Source organism: Onychomys torridus, chromosome 3, assembly GCF_903995425.1.
Source record: "Onychomys torridus chromosome 3, mOncTor1.1, whole genome shotgun sequence".
In the NCBI taxonomy this organism is placed as follows: domain Eukaryota; kingdom Metazoa; phylum Chordata; class Mammalia; order Rodentia; family Cricetidae; genus Onychomys; species Onychomys torridus.
Genome location: NC_050445.1, coordinates 92,528,653 through 92,547,101, shown reverse-complemented (window position 1 = coordinate 92,547,101; position 18,449 = coordinate 92,528,653). Strand labels below are relative to the sequence as shown.

Sequence of the window (18,449 nt, the reverse complement as noted above, 5' to 3'; positions counted from 1 at the left end):
CAGCGTAGGTGCTGGGAACTGAACCAGATTCCTCAGCACAAGCTGAGGGTGCTCCTAATCATCTTCAACCCTGGCTGCCTCTTTCAAGGAGTCAGAAAATTCCTCTGCCTCCTTTCTTGGCATTTTCCTTTCCTTCTGTCCTGTGCTTGAGGCTGCTATTGATGCTCACAGAACTTCTCTTTGGGAACTAGCAGAAATCAGTACTTTTATTCTAGACTTCTGAGCTGTGTGACTCTCTGACATGTTCCCCAGGGACTTAAACATCACTGAATCACTTATTGATAAATCCTGCAGTGAATCATCATGTCACCTTTTGGGAGCTTTCCGTGGTCAGACAAAACAACCTCAGGGCTTGTCGTTCTACATAGTAGGTTCTCTAGCTTGTAATTTCATGTAGGCCCACTATGGTTCTCTATAGCATTAAAGAAATGCTATTAAAATGAGCCAACATTCTTTTCATGTTCATCAAACCCAAAAGACCTAGAAAATTAGTTATAATAAACTTCCAACAGCGATTTTCTTCCCAGTGTTAGACAACTCTCCTTAGTTAACAGCTGCAACCTGTTCTGAAGAATGAAGCTTCCTACCTTCCCTTCCTGGACAGCATCTAGTACTTCCCTCTACCACCATCAAGTTCAAGGTGCCCATGCTTTTTACTATGGCCTGGGTCATTTTACTCAGTCATTGGGGATGGGGTGTGATAAGTTCCAGCTTCATCTGGCTTAGGGACAAGATGGGGATATTTTGATAGTGACACTTTGAGGAAAAATTCTAGAGAACAATGGTAAGGTAATAGAAAACATTACTGGAGCAAGGAAGAGGCCGTGCAGCAGGTGGAACCTGCCAGAGTCTTGATGGATACTCAACTCTGGGATCCTTGTTTTATTTCAGTTTGTGGTAAGGAGGCTGGACTCCATTGAGAAATTCAAGCCCAAACAGTGTCATTCCCAGAGTTTTCAGTTCTTTGCTTGTAAAGGTGGTGCACTCTAAAAAGACAATGGCATATCCTTTAATGGAGGACATTAGTAAAGCATGGATAAACTACAAGCAAGGCACCAGGAAATTTTAGAAGGAAGGTTCAGATGGATTTATTTAGGGTGCCCATATTTAACTCTCAGGTCTTGTTCACAGTAACCACATTTTCTACCACTTATCTATACTCTCAATCAGAGGAATCACAACATACCAAAACAGTATCCCTACATTCTCCAAGTTCAAGATTCATTATACATCCTGAGACTTACATCTTCTTTTCCAGGGCACTAGTGATTAATTTGACTCATTTCAGGCATGTTATATGTATGCAGAAATGCTCATTTTCCCTTATCTGCACACTGAAATCCAGGACTCAAGGTGTCTTTAGAACGCCATATGTTTCACCATCTTGGAAGCTTTGGCATATATATCACAATACACCAAGACATTTTATAAAAGTTAGAGTACAATAGTGGTATATATACCATGGTAGTAACCAACAGTTCTCTAAAGGGACTTAAGACTTACTTAACAACAGGGAAATCATGCCTGATACTGGCGACCTAGCCAACCATCCAGAGCTCATGAAATTATGGATCTGGGAGAAGAATCTCAAACCACCACTTTACTAAGGTAGCATAATATCTAACGCCATTCTAAATATTTGTCATTATACCCAGAGGTAAGTGTAATGCTAATGCCTCATCAAGGAAACTTCCCTTTGCAACGGACATATATCATTACAGAAAGCTAAAACCAATAAAAATGTAGAGTTGTGGAGCCCAGTCCCAGTGAATAATTCTATGCATCCGAGGCTGAGGGAACATTGTGGAAGAGAGGTTTAAAAGATTCTAAAGGTCAGATTATCAGAGAATTTGCTGAGTCTATGCATTCAAGTAATTGTTGTGGGATGTTTGTATACTGTGTAAAGGTGTATTGCTGGGATTGATGTAATAAAAAGCTGAACAGCCAATAGCTAGGCAGGAGGTAAAGGCAGAGAGAGAGAGAGAGAGAGAGAGAGAGAGAGAGAGAGAGAGAGATTGAGAGAGAGAGAGAAGTAGGAGATGAATCTAGGCTCCAAAGAGATGCCAGGAGACAAGAAAGAAGCAGGATGGACAGTGTGTGACAGAATGTAGGTGAGTAGAAATGTGTTAATTTAAGTTATAAGAGCTAGTTTAAAGCTTAAGATGGGCCAAGCTTTTGTAATTAATAATAAGTCTATATTGTTATTTGTGAGCTGGTGACCAAAGGAATGTTGACCACAGAAATGTCTGAAGGTACATTCAGAAAGTCTCACTAACATGACTGCCTAAACACAGGCTCAACCTGGACAACAGCCGTAGACATGCCAAAGTGGATGAAGGGAAAGACCAAAAGGCTCCAACCCCACACAAAGAATTACAGGTGGCTAAGGAATGCTGAGAGTGGGAGAAACAGTGTTTCCCAGAAAAAGTGCTCTGGTTGGTTACTCAGTACCAAGTAGTCAACCCAGAAAATTTAGGAATACACAACATTACACAGAATGAGTAAAATATATACATGTATATATACATATATGCATATGTACACAACACACACACACACACACACACACACACACACATATATATATATATATATATATATATATATATATATATATACAAATTGCCAAACGGTCTTATTAAATAAAAAGCACAGAGCAAGATGTAAGGGTGAAAACCTGAGAGATCAGGGAAATGGGGAAAGCCACAGCTAACCTCACCTCACAAACTCCACAGCTTCTAAAGATGAGCTACTTCCTGTCTACCCATGCCTATATGCCTTTCTGTTCTGCCATCTGATTTGTTATCTCTGTCCAGCTACATCACTTCCTCTTCCTGTTCAGGTCTGTCACTTCCTGTCTGTCTATACAGACCTCCAGTCCTCCATGGCTAACTAGTATTGGAATTTATGGCATGTGCCACCATGCCTGGCTCTTCCCAGTGTGACCTTGAACTCACAGAGATCCAGACAGATCACTGCCTGCTAAGTGATAGGAGTAAAGGTGTGTGCTACCATTGCCTGACTTCTATATAGTGGCTGGCTTTTTCCTCTGATCCTCAGATAAATTCTATTGGGAGACACAGTATATTGGGGAACACAATACATCACCACACATACATTGTACTATAGCTGAAGTTTTCCTGTGTGCCACCTGACCCGTGGTCAGGACAAATTTCACACCTGTCAGTTCTACAGCCACTTGGACCCGAGTAAACACACAGAGGCTTATATCAATTAAACTGGATGGCCTAATGGCTCAGGCTTCTTGCTAGCTAGATCTTACATCTTAAATTAACCCATTTTTATAAATCTATACCTTGCCACGTGGCTTGTGGCTTACCAGTATCTTTGCATTGGCTGGCAGTGTCTCCTGACTTATCCTTCCTGTTCCCAGAATTCTCCTCTCTCTTTGCCCTGCCTAACCTTCCTGCCTGGCTACTGGCCAATCAGCACTTTATTTATTAACCAATGAGAGCAACACTTTCACAGCATACAGAGCACTATCCACAACATTCTACAAAATCAAATATAAAATATAATTTGTGTGTGTGTGTGTGTGTTGTCAACAATTAATGAAAAAGAAGCCATGAATTTGAAAATTTGAAAGCAAGGAAAGAAGGGTACATGGGAAGGTTTGGAGGAAGGAAAGGGAAGTGGGAGATGCTGTGATATTGTAATATAAAAATTAAAATAATTTAAAGAGAAGAATAAAAATATTGTAGACTTTGAGTCAGTCCCCACTAAACAGACATCCTCTGTGTGCTTATACTCTGACAATGTGAAGGAAGCAAAGAGGGCTGTTGGAGCCATCACTCTTCCACTGGTAGAGCGGGTTCTTCTCACTTAGTGGCCATGATGAGGCCAAAGAAAGGCCCCAGTCTGAACCCATTCTCATTTGGTTTTATTAAGTGGTTAGAAATTTTTACTAAAATGCCACATATATTTTTGAAAAAGTTAGAGATGGAATAAGAGTTTCTGTATTGGACTACATTAATCTGCCCTTTAGAAAATTGAGAACTTGGGCAAGGAGTATCTCAGTCAATAGAGTACTTGCCTAACATCTGTGAAATCCTGGATTTGATTCTCAGAACCACATAAAACTGGGTGTGGTGGTATATGGTCATAATCTGAGCACAAGACAAGAGTATCAGGAGTTCAAGATAATCTTTAGCAATTTAAGACATACAAGAAAGGCTTGGAATATATGTGAATCTTTATAAAAAGTAATTGATGGAGACTTTTGAAATAAATATTCCTTTGTGCTTTGATTTAGAAAATGTGGAGAGTGCACTTGAAGTTTGGGAGCATAGTTAATAAATCCTAGTGCAGAGAATTGCTGAAGGATGTTAGAATGATTAGATACTGGTAAAATCTTGCTAAAACAGATTTTTCTATATGTAGTGTCTATAGATTACTAAGTTTTCTTTATAGAGAGGGAATGCTATAAATTATAGCCATCAGAGTGTTGAACTCAGCTATTGTTCCCTCTTGTATTCCTGCTATATTTGTTAAACTGTCTGTCTGTGCTTTTCTGAACGTATTAAAAATCTGTACCCAGAAGCATCATTAGGGAATCATCAGAAAAGGTGGCCATATAGAAAAGACTCTCCACTTTATCTTTGTAAAATTTGAAATGGACCCTTTTCTTGGATGATATAAAGGTGCTTTCTACATCCTAAGAGCTAAGCAGTCTTCTTGTAGATTTGGGCATCACTGTTGTACTTAAGGAGCTATATAGCACACAGTAGAACCTCAGAACATGCTGAATTGGTTGCACCTATTTGACAAACATCTCACAGAGACTCAGAAGACACTTAAGTATTTCATTCTTAAAGATTCTATATCTTTGTGCCATAAGCTTCATAGGCAGTTGTGAGTGACTTTATATACTTATCCCAGCATAGTTCATATTCTTCATCACAGCTATAAAGTATCCAAGGAAGATTGGTTTCTCACAATTGGAGAATGCCACCTCATGATGTGGAAGACATTCTTCTCTTTAAAAAAAAAAAAAAGAAAGAAAGAAAATAAGGATGCTGCTTGTCCAAATAGAATGGCAAAAGTCCACTCTATCTGTAATAGCGTTAAGGTAGCTGCAAATTGGATTCCATTATTACTCCATAATAACACAGTGAAAATTGGCACTTGTGGATGTCACCTTTCCAGTAGGCATATGTCTGTTTTAGTTCTCACAATCTGAACAGTGAATATGAACCCCCCCCACATCCCCCTGCCGTCATGAGTTTCAAATGAAAAAGGCAGCCTGAAGAGGAGAAATGAGAGAGCAGAAACATCTGTGGTTTGGCAAGCAAAAGAAACACTGAGAGTATTTGGGGTGACTTGTGGATTGTATAGAAACAAATAGAGTGTGCCCAGCAGCTGCAGTGGGTATGCTGTTTAAAGCCATTCCCCCAGAACAGGATCCGTGGGACAATCCGTTACTGAGTTGCATGATGCATTGGAATGTTGAGCTAATCAGGCAATCTAATTGAGTGAACATCTGCTGCTGCTTTATCATTATTCTCAAATGGGCATTATCTCTTTGCATGCCAGGGATGGCTTAGTATCTCTCAGCCTTTCTAATAGAAGCTGACTCTGGGGTTTATGTTTCAACTGCTTTCAATTACCCTGAAATTCAGGTAACCCAATTTAAGGTCAAATACAGCATGACTTTTCTTTTGATAGAACTGTTTTGAAGGAAAGGATTAGAAAAGTTGATGTCTAGGTGGAATGGGGAGGTATTAGGGTATTTCATTGATTAGGGAAAGGGTCCTACTCTTAAGTTGTGCTTCTATCAAGAAGGCAGAGTTACAGTTTGAGCTGTGGTAACAGACAGCAAGCAAACTGTGGAAGAAGACTTGGAAGCTCGGTTTCCATGAGTATAAAGGCCCTCACACAAGTGCAGGGGATGCAGCACAAGCTTTCACTTGCCTGGTTAGTCCCTCCTTCTCTGGCTGGAGTCTTCTACCTGGATGTAATCTGTGCCTGTGCCTGAGTCCTTTAATTATTTTCAACCATCATTGTCTGTTGCCACAGCTGTGGCATGCTGTTGCCATAGCATCCAGCAGATCGAAAAAAAAAAAATAATGTTTGTGCTGTTTTAACTCTAATTAAAACTCAGTGGGCCACGCACAAAGATGTGGAAATAGGAGGGGCACTTGTTGAGAAGGGATTTTGTGGGAGAGGGAGGGAAATGCAAGAAGGAAATGGAGGTGAACATGACTAAAGTTCATTATATGAATGTATGTAACTGTCACTAAGAATTTAAAAAGGAATACAACTCTAAATGAAAAACATGGGAATAAAGCATTTTGAACTATAATGAACACACCACCACTGCAACAAATACAGCTTTTTAGAGTGACTGTACCAAACTTTATGTGCGTTTATTTTTGCAGCTAATGCTAGAATCTACACCTGCAAATATGAGCATGTTTTGCTTGTTGTAAATCACTTCTATTAGGAATATGAACTTTAAAAAATGATGGAGCTACTATAACTATAGGTCGAATTCCAAGCAGGTCTAGGATGAGCCAGGTTTGGGAGGAAAAGCTCACTTCCTTTCATAGCTTTTGTCATTTTTTTTTCTGAAGATTGTGTTGGTCTGGATTGTGAGTACTCATTCTGGATCATCTTACTCCTGCCCAAAATATGTGATTATTAAAACTGAAAGTAAAGTGTTACAAAAACATAACTGTATGTTGTTTTGGGTGTATAAGAAGGTATTTTCTCATGAAAAGGTGCTACAATAATTTATTCATTTGCTAGTACCTGCTAAACTCTAACTGCTCTTAAAGTTTTATAGAAAATAGTGAGGATAGAATAGTGGGACCCTATCTCATGAAGTTTTCATTTGACATAGAGTGGTGATTTAACAAGGGACCATATAGCAAGGTTTTGATAAGAATTTGAGGAGAAGCAGGACTCTTCTATAAGGGAAGGATTTATGGAGCATAGACCAGGAGGTTTGAGTGGAAAAATCAAGCTTTCAGAGTGGGGGAGAAGAAGGCTTGGGGAGCTACCTTCAGCCAGTGCAGATGTGCTTAGGACAGTATAAAATCGACTAACCTACCTCAAGCAACTGTGGCTAGCACAGAGTAACTGCTTTTGTCACACGTAGTGATAAGTCTGTGTTTTAGTTTCTGAACAATGGGAGGCCATTGATGAGATTTTCTGATCCATCAGAAAAGAAAAGGTCTGATGAAAGTTTTAAACATTGGCACTGTAACCTCAGAGGGGGAAGCAGATAACTGAGTTACATGGCAATTTTAATATCCATTAGTTTAGCCTGGGATGATAGTTTAGAGATGAAAAGCTGTCAGTAGTAAAGTATTACTAAATTTCTATACAATTGTGAGTGTAGATTTTATCATATGTTGATTTGAATTTGTATATAAAATTGAAAAATTGCCAAGTGTTTAGAGATAATTAGGGTATCTAAAGGACATAAATTTTCTTTCTAATTTCTATGAGGTTACCAGCAATTCTAATAACTGTCATACTGAGTGACCCTAACAGGCTGTCATCATGTTCCTGGCCCAGTTTTCAGAGCCATTGTTTTAGAGTAAGGCACTTAAGTATACATGTATATGAAGTTATATAACAAGAGAGAACATACCAGTTCTTCTTGCTTTGACTGAGACCATACACAGAGACAAGTATAGCTATATGCTTAATGGTGCACAGCCTTGGTGCACCATTACTGTGATCATCTCCAGGGCTCTCCTATCTCATTGCCCAGGCAGCACTGCCATTGTACTGCTGTGGGATGTCTTTCTGTACACTGTGAATGTGTGTTGCCCTGATTGGTTGATAAATAACCCCTTTGGCCTATGGCAAGGCAGGTGGGAAACTAAAGGGAGAGACAGGAAGAAGAAAGGAAGAGGGGAGAGCCAGCACTGCTAGGAGAAGCAAGATATAAAGATACTGGTAAGCCATGGCCATGTGGCAACTTATAGATTAATAGACATGGGTCAGTTATAAGAGCTAGCTAGCAATAAGCCTGCCATAGGCCATGCAATTGGTAATTAATATTAAGCCTCTGAATGATTATTTTATAAGTGGCTGTGAGAACTTGGGGCTGGCGAGACTGGAGAAACCTTCTGGCTACATTGTACATTGCCCTCACTTGAGTGAATTGGGCATTCATTCCTTTTGGGCAATTGGACACAGTGTGAGTCTTGAGTTTCTACCTTAAGTATGCAGTAAAAGGTCTTAACTTCTTTGGATCAGACTATCCTAAACTTGGAGACGTATTTTTGGGTTTAAGGATGTTACCAGTGTCCCGTTGTTCAGATATTAGTGACTTTACTGGTTACCTCTTATTGGTTTATGTGTATTTTACTGACATGTGCTTTTATAAATCAAAAATCTGTACTTCACTATGCTAAGCAGTTGCATAGTATAAACAGGAAGCCAAAGGAGGAAATAAAATACCAGAAGAAGCTTCCATCTTCTTTTCCCCTTAGAGGGCTGTACTTCGTCTGTTTTCCTCATATTCTCTTTGAGCAATCACAACCCATGAAGTTATGCTCAGCTGTCCAATATGTGGGGAGTGGTTGTGGTTATATATGTCTTCTTTTCTTTCCTTTTCCTTTTTTTTTTCTTCTTTTTCTCTTCAGTTCTGTCAAGACTGTCTTTTCAGGCACAAAGCTCCCTGCTGGTCAAGGTAGGCTGAGCATATACAAGGTTACACAGTGACTGCCACATGCCAAAGCTCCCTGGAAAGAAGGCATCTTCTGAGCTGCCTGCAAGCAGGCCTCTAATGAGGCCCCAAAGGAGCTAGTATGGCCATAGTTTCCCCTTCACTGCAGAGGAATTATCAACCTCTCAGGGGTTGTTAGTACCCAAAACCCACTGCTGGAGATCATTCAAGTTCCTGCATCTAAAGAATCACAGCTTTTGGGAGCAGAAAGATAACAACTTTCTGTGGGCTTTGTTCATTTTGCTACTAAAGGAAGACCAGAAAACTTTGCAAAGCTGAGACAGTCTTAGACATGGGGCTTAACCCCTGTTGTGTCTGCCTCTTCCTAATAATAGTACATTGATCATAACATTAACTATAGGAAATTTTATTGAGGTTCATACTGATGTTTACTATTTCCTATGCCTTATGTTATTTAGATATGAAACGACCTTCAAGTGTAGATATCATTGTTCATGCATCATAATAAAAATAGGATTTAAGATGTTAATTTATCTAGAGATGGTATGCAAATTGCAAATCTCAGGCTAAAATAGGAATTTTTATATCAATACTATATGAATCATATCTGTGTTGTTCTATTACACATTTCATTCTTAAAATAATACTGCAATTTAAAATTATTAAGAAGTGCTTAGCATACTTCAGATAATTTTAATGTATGTGTATATATATATATATATATTAGGTAGGCATGTATTCAGTTACTTACCATTGTGAAAAGTGTTGCCAATATTTACTTCTAGAAACTGGAAGCTTCTTTAGTATGCATTTAATAGTAAATAGCATAGAGGAAGGTTTCTCAGAAGTATCCTGTAAGAGGAGTTGGGAAGTGAACATGGAGGCCATACCAGTTGATGAAATCATTATGACAGAGCTTCAGGTCCTTCTGTCAGGATGTCTGAGATATAGGGACCCATCTCAATTCTCTAACCTTGGAGCAGTGGAGTAGGTCTTAATATGCCATAAAAATTTTAGAAGTCATATGCAATTTACAGTAGAAGATGAAAGAATAATTTTAATGAACCATTTTGGCTGAAGACATTTCCTAGAGAGAAACCCACCTGAGAGTCATCAGCCACCTATATTAGTAGCAGCTGGAACAATGAATATTTCACTGAGAAGAGGAATTGCTATAGTCTGACTTCTGTGTAGCACACATCCACTTGTATACCACAATAGGACTTGGAAGCTCCTTGGCTAGCATTTTTCTTAGTCTCTCTTACTAGAAAAACTTCTGAAGTGACAGAAAAATAAGACAGTGTTTCCTACTGTAAAGCATTGGCCTGATCTGGATGGAAATGCATAATTACCTCTCTTCCTTGGTGTCATATTGTCATTTGTCAACTTGACATATCTAGAATTGCCTGGGAAGGGAGTTTCAATGAGGAATTATCTACATTAGGTTGGCCTGTGGCTATGCCTACAGGGAATTTTTTTAATTGGGTTAACTGAGATGAGAAGACCCACACTGAATATAGGTGGCATCATTTCATGTACTAGATTGAGAAAATTGGAACTTAAGCTGAACATTAGCATTTGTGCATGAATTCATTGCTATTTGCTCGACTCTAGGTATGATATGATCAGTTATTTAAAGTTCCTGAAGCCTTTACTTTACTGTAATGGTGGACTATAACCTGGAATTGGGCAGCAAACCAACCTTTTCTCTCTTAAGTTGATTCTTTCACCATTTTTTTTTCACAGCAATGAGAATAGGAACTAAGATAGTATCCATTCTAGAGTATCTGTCTGTTTTTCTTTGTGTGTTGGATTTCTGGTCTAAAAAAACCTGCAACATCAGTGTGGAAATTATAGCATAAAGCTTAATGGACCACTAGCTGTGTTTCCTAATGGAAATGATTGCTCTATGGAAATGAGAATGTATATTTCTTTAACTTAGGATTTTCTAAATCTTTTGGAGAATTTATTTTATATATAAACACTATATTTATGTAATTTCAAACTCTCCCGCCCTCCAAATTTTCTTGTGTTCCCTTCTACTTACTCTCAAATTAATTAACTCCTCTTCAACTATTCTCTCTCTCTCTCTCTCTCTCTCTCTCTCTCTCTCTCTCTCTCTCTCTCTCTCTGTATGCATATACAGTTATATGGAAATATCTATACATAACATACTGAGTCCATTTACTATTGCTCATATGTGTATGTGTTTAACACTGATCCTTAGGATTGGATAACCTATCAGGGAGAACTTCCTGGAGAAAACTTATTCTCTGTCTCTTAGCAGTCATTGATTACTTCTAGCTCTTTGTCTAGGGGTGTGCCTTGTGAAATTCCCCCCTCTGTGTTGGCATGCCAACTGATGTCCTTATGAAGGTGTTGTTTTGGCAACCTAATTGTTGAGATTGCATGGGTTAAACTTCCCTATCATGTCTAGAAAATAATTTTTGGCACAAGACATTCTGGCTCTCTGGCTTTTTACCATCTTTCCACTATCTCTCCTTTGATTTTCCCTAATCCTTATGTGTAGAGGTTGTGTTACAGGTGTATCAAGGGGGTTTGATCACATGACAGTTGGTTGTTCCGAACTCCAGCCACTTGTGGATGTCTTCAGTAAGAAAGGTTTCATTTGTTGAGGCTTGAGAGCTAAACTTATATGCTGTCACATGAGAAATGAGTAATGGGGACAGCTCTCCCATGCTCCCAACTTTGAGGCTGGCTCAATACACCTATAACAATGGGGTTGGCTCTATTGTGCTGCCCAGTCGAGTTGTAAAGCCTGCTGTCCTGAGTGGTACAGGTGTGTGTGTGTGTGTGTGTGTGTGTGTGTGTGTGTGTGTGTGTGTGTGTCTGTGTGTGTTACTTTTGTGATTCCTTCTCATTTTTTGAGGTCTTTGTATATTCTAGATGTTCATTTTTTATTGAGTGAGTAGCTAGTAAAAATTCTTTCTGATTCTGTGGACTTGCTCTTCATTCATTTGATGTTTCCTTTGTTGTAAAAAGTGCATTTTAGTTTTATGAAATCCCACTTATCAAATGTTGGCTCTAATTCTTGAGTGCATGGAATCTTATTCAGAAAGTCTTTTCAGGTATCTTTTATGGTAATGACTATATTTTCTTCTATCAATTTAAGCATTTCTGATTTCGTATTGAGGCATTTGATCCATTTGAAGTTGATTTTTGTATATGGTAACAGATATGGGTTAATTTCACTCTTTTACATGTACTCATTCAGTTTTCCTTGAACCATTCACTAAAGATGTTTTTCCAATGTATATTTTTAGTGTCTATATCAAATCAGATGGCTATAGTTTTTGTGCATTCATGGTTGATATTCTGTTTTATTCCATTGACCTGAATTTCTGATTTGTGTTCATTCCATGTTGTTTTTATTACTATCACTCTGGAATATAGCTCAAAACCTTTAGAATTGTAACTTTGATATCTGTGTTCTTTTGTTTTCATTTTGTTTTGTAGAGGCCTTTCATATTTTTAGTTAGGTTTATTTCTAGACATTTCTTGAGATTATTGTGAAAATGAGTATTTCTATGATTTCTTTATTATGTTTATTAACAGTATCAGAATATTTTATTGTGTCATCAGAATCAATAAATTAAGTTCTAAAAGCTTTATAATAATATTTACTGGGAAAATGTCTCAAAAAAGTTCACTTGTTAATCTTCCTTTAGTATGTTGTAAAGTAAAACAGAAAATATTTGGAGTGCTGGAAGGCTGATTCAATGGTTAAGAGCTCTTGCTGCTTTCGCAGTGGACCAGTGATCAGTTCCTAGCACCTGCATGACAGCTCAAAACCATTGGCACCTCCAATTTCATGGCATACAATGCCCACTTTGGTCCTTGGCAGGCTCTAAGCATGCAAGTGGTATACATTCATACACACAGGCCAAACAGTCATGTCCATGTCCGTACAATAAAAATTACATTTCTTAAACAAAAAGTATTTAGATAACCAAAAATATTTATGAAAAATTAGAACCTCACATGAATGTATTGAATTTATTAACTTTTAAGGTTAGGATCAAGAAAGGGACCAGGAGACATTTGAGTTTTATTATTTTCCAAGGTGTACTAGGAAAAAAAAATCATTATGTTTGACATAAGAATACAAAAAATAGTGATAGACTATGTTGTAGAATTGAGAGGAAGAACTTGAGGTATGTAAATAATTTCAATGATGGTACTTCAATTCAGTGGCAGATAGTAATATTAATTGTAACATTAACACGTTATTGGTATAAATGGCTATCCATTTGAAGTAAAAGTTGGTGGCTCTCTTATATTATAACACATAATGAATTCTGTATAGCTGTAATGATTTAAATGAATGAAACAGAACCTAAAGAGGGCCATTGGCAGATGACATTTAATTTAGTGGTAGATGAATCATTACTTTTCAAATCAATTTATGTATTTTTATGTGTATGTATGTGACCATTTGTGGGTATGTCATGTATATGCAGGTACCCAGAGAACCAAGAAGATAAAGGTGGATCTTTTGTGATTGTGGGTTGCAGGAGCCTGTAAATTACCCAGTATGGGTGTTGGGAACTTAAACTTGGGTCCTATAGAAGTGCAGTAAGTGCTCTTAATCATCGAACAATATCTTTACCTCTGAGACAACACATTCTTAAGATAGCTACTGAGAAAATATAAAAGTATTTACTAAGTAAAACTTAAGCCCTGTAGTATAGAAACTATTACCATAAATGATATCAGCAAAGTATATTAAATACAATTTGCAGAGTAGATGAGAAAAAAGAGTCAATGTTTATGCTGAATAAATGAATGGTGTCAAATGTGTTTAAGGTAGAAAATAATATAAACCCAGAAAAATCAAAGAGAATTGTGACAACTTGTGATGAAACAAAAAGTGATTAAATGTTGTTTACAAAGTATTCATTATTGGTCTTAGAGAATCATAGGCACCACTAATCTGTAAATTTGTCTAAGGATGCTTATATTCATGACAGTTATAGGAAAAGTAATTTGGTCATGCAGATTGCTTTCTAAATATAAATTTGAATTCTTACTATTTTCAAATAATTTGGGGCTATGTATTAAAATATAAAAATTGAATATTCAATATAATTTCATTAGGAAGCCAATCCCATATAAATGAAGATATCAGTGTGTGCTGTGCATTCATGTGCTCCCATGTGTATGGTAAATGTCAACATTCAGAGCATTAGAGTTCAATTCCTTCTGATATTCTGCCCATGCTGCATTCCACTGCATTGAAATATGAGTAGAGCCATCCCCATTGCCTTGGAGACCTTTTATATATGAAGAATAGCTGATTACAGAAGAAACAACATTTGTATATTTTATAGATTATTAGAATACCTTTTTGTTTATGTATGTAGTGATATGATCAGATACTCCCATATTTTAAGCTAAATTATTGAGATAAGAAAAATTATTGGAGTCTACTAATTCAACTTATTGTTTTTGTTCCATGGAATACATAAGGCTAAATGTCAGGTTCATTTGGAAATGGAGAGGACAGTGACATTGAGAATAAAGGCAAAAAAACTTTGAAGAATTAACAAAATAAAAAATTTCAGCAAATAAAATTATGCACTGTCAATTTTGAAGTCATGTAATATATAGTGTAAATGTGAGGAATTGTGTACTGACTGCTTCAAGTATCAAAAAAAAAAACCAAACTAAAAAGCAAAAACTAAATTTAGAAATTTGAGAGATTAGTAAGATAGGATAAGTGTGAGTATTTAAAGCAGAAATTGCCCCTATGTCCTAACTGCATTTTTTAAACCACAATCTAGTTTTTGTTGTTGTTGTTGTTATTTATTATATTTGTGTTATAATTTTACACATCAGCCATGGGTTCCCCTGTCCTCCCCACTCCTGTCCCTGCCCCCACCTTCCTCCCAGACCCTCCCCTCCATTCCCATCTTTTCCAGGGCCAAGACTCCCCTGGGGATTCATTTAAACCTGGTGGATTCAGTACAGGTAGGTCCAGTCCTCTCCTTCCAGGCTGAGCAAAGTGTCCCTGTGTAAGCCCAAGGTGGTGATGGACTTTGAATTTGGTACAGATGATACTGTGTTATTAAAATATTATTGAGATTTGGAAGATTGTAAAAAAAAATAGCTTTTTAAGGTCTTAGAAGTCTGATAGACCAGCAAGATGGTTCAGTGAGTAAAAAAAGAAGTTACCATACACTCCTGAAAACCTGAGTTCAGGACCTAGAACTCAAAAGTGGAAAGAGAGAACTGACTCTCAGAAGTTGTATTATAAACTCTACACATGAAAACTGACTCTCAAAAGTTTTCCTGTAACCTCCATTCATGCAGTTTCTCTCTCCCTCTCCCTCTCTCTCCATCTCTCCCTTCGTCCCACCCTCTTCTGGCCTCCTTACACACACACACACACACACACACACACACACACACACATACACACACACTAAATGAAAACGTGAGTAGTGAGGTTGTAGTAAGTTATACAGAATAAAATTGCTAAAAATTGTTTGGACAATGTTCCAGGGCTTTAATTATCTCATTAGAATTCACACACATTAAGACACTTTTCTTTATTTCTTGTATTATTTTTAAATATGATAATTTTATTCCTTGAGCGTTTTATAAATATATTCAATGTATTTTGATAATATTTCTTCCTCAACTCCTCTCAGATCTCTCTTTGGCACCCCTGCCTCCTTCCAAATTCATATACTCTGCTTTATTTTATAACCCACCAAATCTAATTTGTGTTGCTCATATTCTTATGTGTGTCGGGCAATCTGCCGGGACATGGTTGATCTACCAAGGGCTACATCCCTGAAGAAAAGTGAATCTCCCTCTCCAGTAGCCATCAGCTGTCAATAGCTTATTGGTTAGGGGTGGGGGCTCATGATCCTCTCCCTATTCCATGTTGGAATGTTGGCTGGTTTGATCTTTTACAGAAACTTTTATGATCTTGTGAAGGCATCTATAGCTTCTGTATGTTCATGAGTACAGTGATCTTAACATGTCCAGAAGACGCTGCTTGTTCTTGGTCCTCATGACCTCTGAATTTTGCTATCCTTCATCTTCTTCCTTACTCCACAATGGTCTCTGAGCTTTGGCAGGGGAGAGGATGATAAAATTTTTCTACTTATGACTAAGCACCCTACAGACAGTACTTTATAGAAGTGTGAATTTATGTGCTAATTGTTATCCACAAACCAACTGTCTTTGATAAGATCTGAGAGCTTCACTAATATATGGGTATAGAATTTAGAGGGCATTTTGATGCTATGTCCATTTAGCAGAATAAATGATCAATGGTACTTGATCAAATTTATCATTCCTGGTATAGTTTTCCTTCTATGGAGCTGGACTTGATATAATTAAATAAAACTAGAAAACTGTTGGTTATTCTGACAACATCAATTGCCCTATTGTACAGTGGGACCTATCTTACCATTCTGGTTATTATTGTAGTTCACAGTGTTCATAACTGAGTTCTATTCCAGAAGACTACATAATACCTTTTGGTACTATGAAAGCTTGCCATCAGAGAGTAAGTTTCCTGGCCAGTACCAGCTTGATTTCTCCAGGTCCTATGACTGAACTGTGTGTATCTCCAGATACAGGGTCTTATCAAGTTCTGATGAGAAATTATGATCAATGGTAATAGTTTGTGTTGATCATGAGTTTTTCAGGATAACCCTGACCAACAATTGAAAAGGAGCTATTTCACACTTGCCTTGAGCTTTTGTTTGGCATTATATGCTTTTTGGGGGAAGAGTATCCTCTGATAGGTTAACTCTAAAAATATTCTTAGTGTAAGTTACCCTTCCTTCACCCTATCTTTTGCCATACCTGGATCCCTTTCATCACTTAAATTTCTATCACTGTTATTAGCCACTTTTCCTTCATATCAGTTCTTTTCTATTTAAAACATTCAGAGCACATAATAGATACCATCATTTTAATTTAGAGCTATAGTTACTTAATTACTGTTATTTAACTAGTGGGGTTTTGTGGCAGTATACCTGCCAGGCAAAATCAGAGTGGCCATCTACTGGAACATTGTGTGTTTATATGCCATTTTTGTGTCCATGTGTACAAGCTTCACTGAAACAGATGTATGAGGAGACTGGACAGTGACAATGAGATGTCTTCCATCTGCTTCTCTACCTTCTTACTGTTTTGAGACAGTCTGTCTTTGAACATGGAGCTCACTGTTTTGTCTAGCAAGCCCCTGTGACTCATTTGTCTTCACCTGTCACCCTCAGTGCTAGAGTCACAAGCTTGTACTACCACACTCAGCATTTATGTGAGAGCCAAGAATCCATACTCAAGCCTTCATTCTTGTCAAGCTAGGACATCACTAGCTGATCTAAAACTTGTTCTTTTTAAGGTTTTCTTCTGTGCCTCATAATTGATGTGAACATTTTTCTGGTAGTTCTCACCCTTGCTGCAGCAGCACTTACCTGAGAGTACCTCCAAAAAACTGTAGATTTCTGAATGCCATCCTAATGCTCTCATCCTGTCAACCCAAGGTTAGACTGAGTATCTCTGTAATTGCCTTTAGAAATGAATGCCCCAAGGGAATCTTCTGATGGTTTGAGCCTTGTCATCTTAGAAGTAATCTTTCTGTTTATATATTAGATTAGAGATTGTATTCAATATTCCAGGTTTTAGGAAGTTTGTTAAATACTTAAATGAAATTTCTTGGGTAAAATAACCCAATCATGTGTGGATATATACTCACCATGAAAGTTTCTAGCATTCCTGGGACTATAACCTAAATCTTCCATTAAGAACAAAACATGCTGTGCTCAAAAGACTTAACAAAGTGACCTGAAAAAAACTAGAGTTCTTTCTAACCTCTTTTCTCAAAGCCAATCATGTTCTCTTCTTGAAAGTTTGACTGTACAATATTACATCATTTGCTTGTGATTGCACATCATAATTTATTGAGAGGACATTATAATATCTTTCTTCTTCCAGTGCCAGCCTGGCCTCCCATGTCAGTTCCCCCAATGTATTTTCTACCTTGTGGTCTGTGATCAATATCAAAAAATCAGTTTGTGTTCTCTCTGAGTCTCGTGTGCTAGTTCCTGATTAATTTAGCTCCAATGACTCCAGAGACCTGCCAGGAACAAACTGAAAGTTTAGCTTGAACCTGTCTGTCAAATATGATTAATGACCATTTGAGGGGGAAAAAAAGCATTTTTTATGTTCTTTTATTTCTTTTTACGTGGTAAGTTCATAAATGGGAAAAAAAAAAACTCTCAAAGACTTTGTTAAATGATCAGCAAGTTGCTTCCTTACCAGGGGTTGCTTCTGCACTGTGTTCATACTTCCCTCTGACTTTGGTATCTCTATGGTCTATCAGCAATGGAAATATGCCGTGTTACTTAACATGAAAGCAATCCTATTCCACTTACTTGTTTGACTATATATTGTTCATATTTATATAGTTTTGTTATAAAAATACTCGTAGGAAGCCTTAGGAGGGGCATTAGTGAAAGAGGGTAACTTATTATTTACACATAAAATATGAACAGATGTAGGTAAAACCTAGAAAATAATATTGAAGACTATATGTATAGCAATGTGAGGTTCTACCAGAGTAACTTAAGTAATATTACCTGGAGAGTATTTTTGCTTATTCATATCTATTCATTTTTCCCGAGTCTCTATTCTCCTCTTCCTCCAGTCTAGATCTCACACCATTCTAGAAAACGGAGACAGAGATTAAAACGAGAGCTTTCCCTGGAGTGTTAAAATCCCAGGCTCTAAAGTGCCTAGG

The 18,449-nt window shown here is 37.5% G+C and overlaps 1 protein-coding gene across 1 annotated transcript in view; it reads left to right on the top strand.

The window, feature by feature from the left end:
- Positions 1 to 18,449, top strand: part of LOC118580085 (contactin-3-like) — a 140,789-nt gene that overhangs the window by 51,229 nt on the left and 71,111 nt on the right. The window lies entirely within an intron of this gene.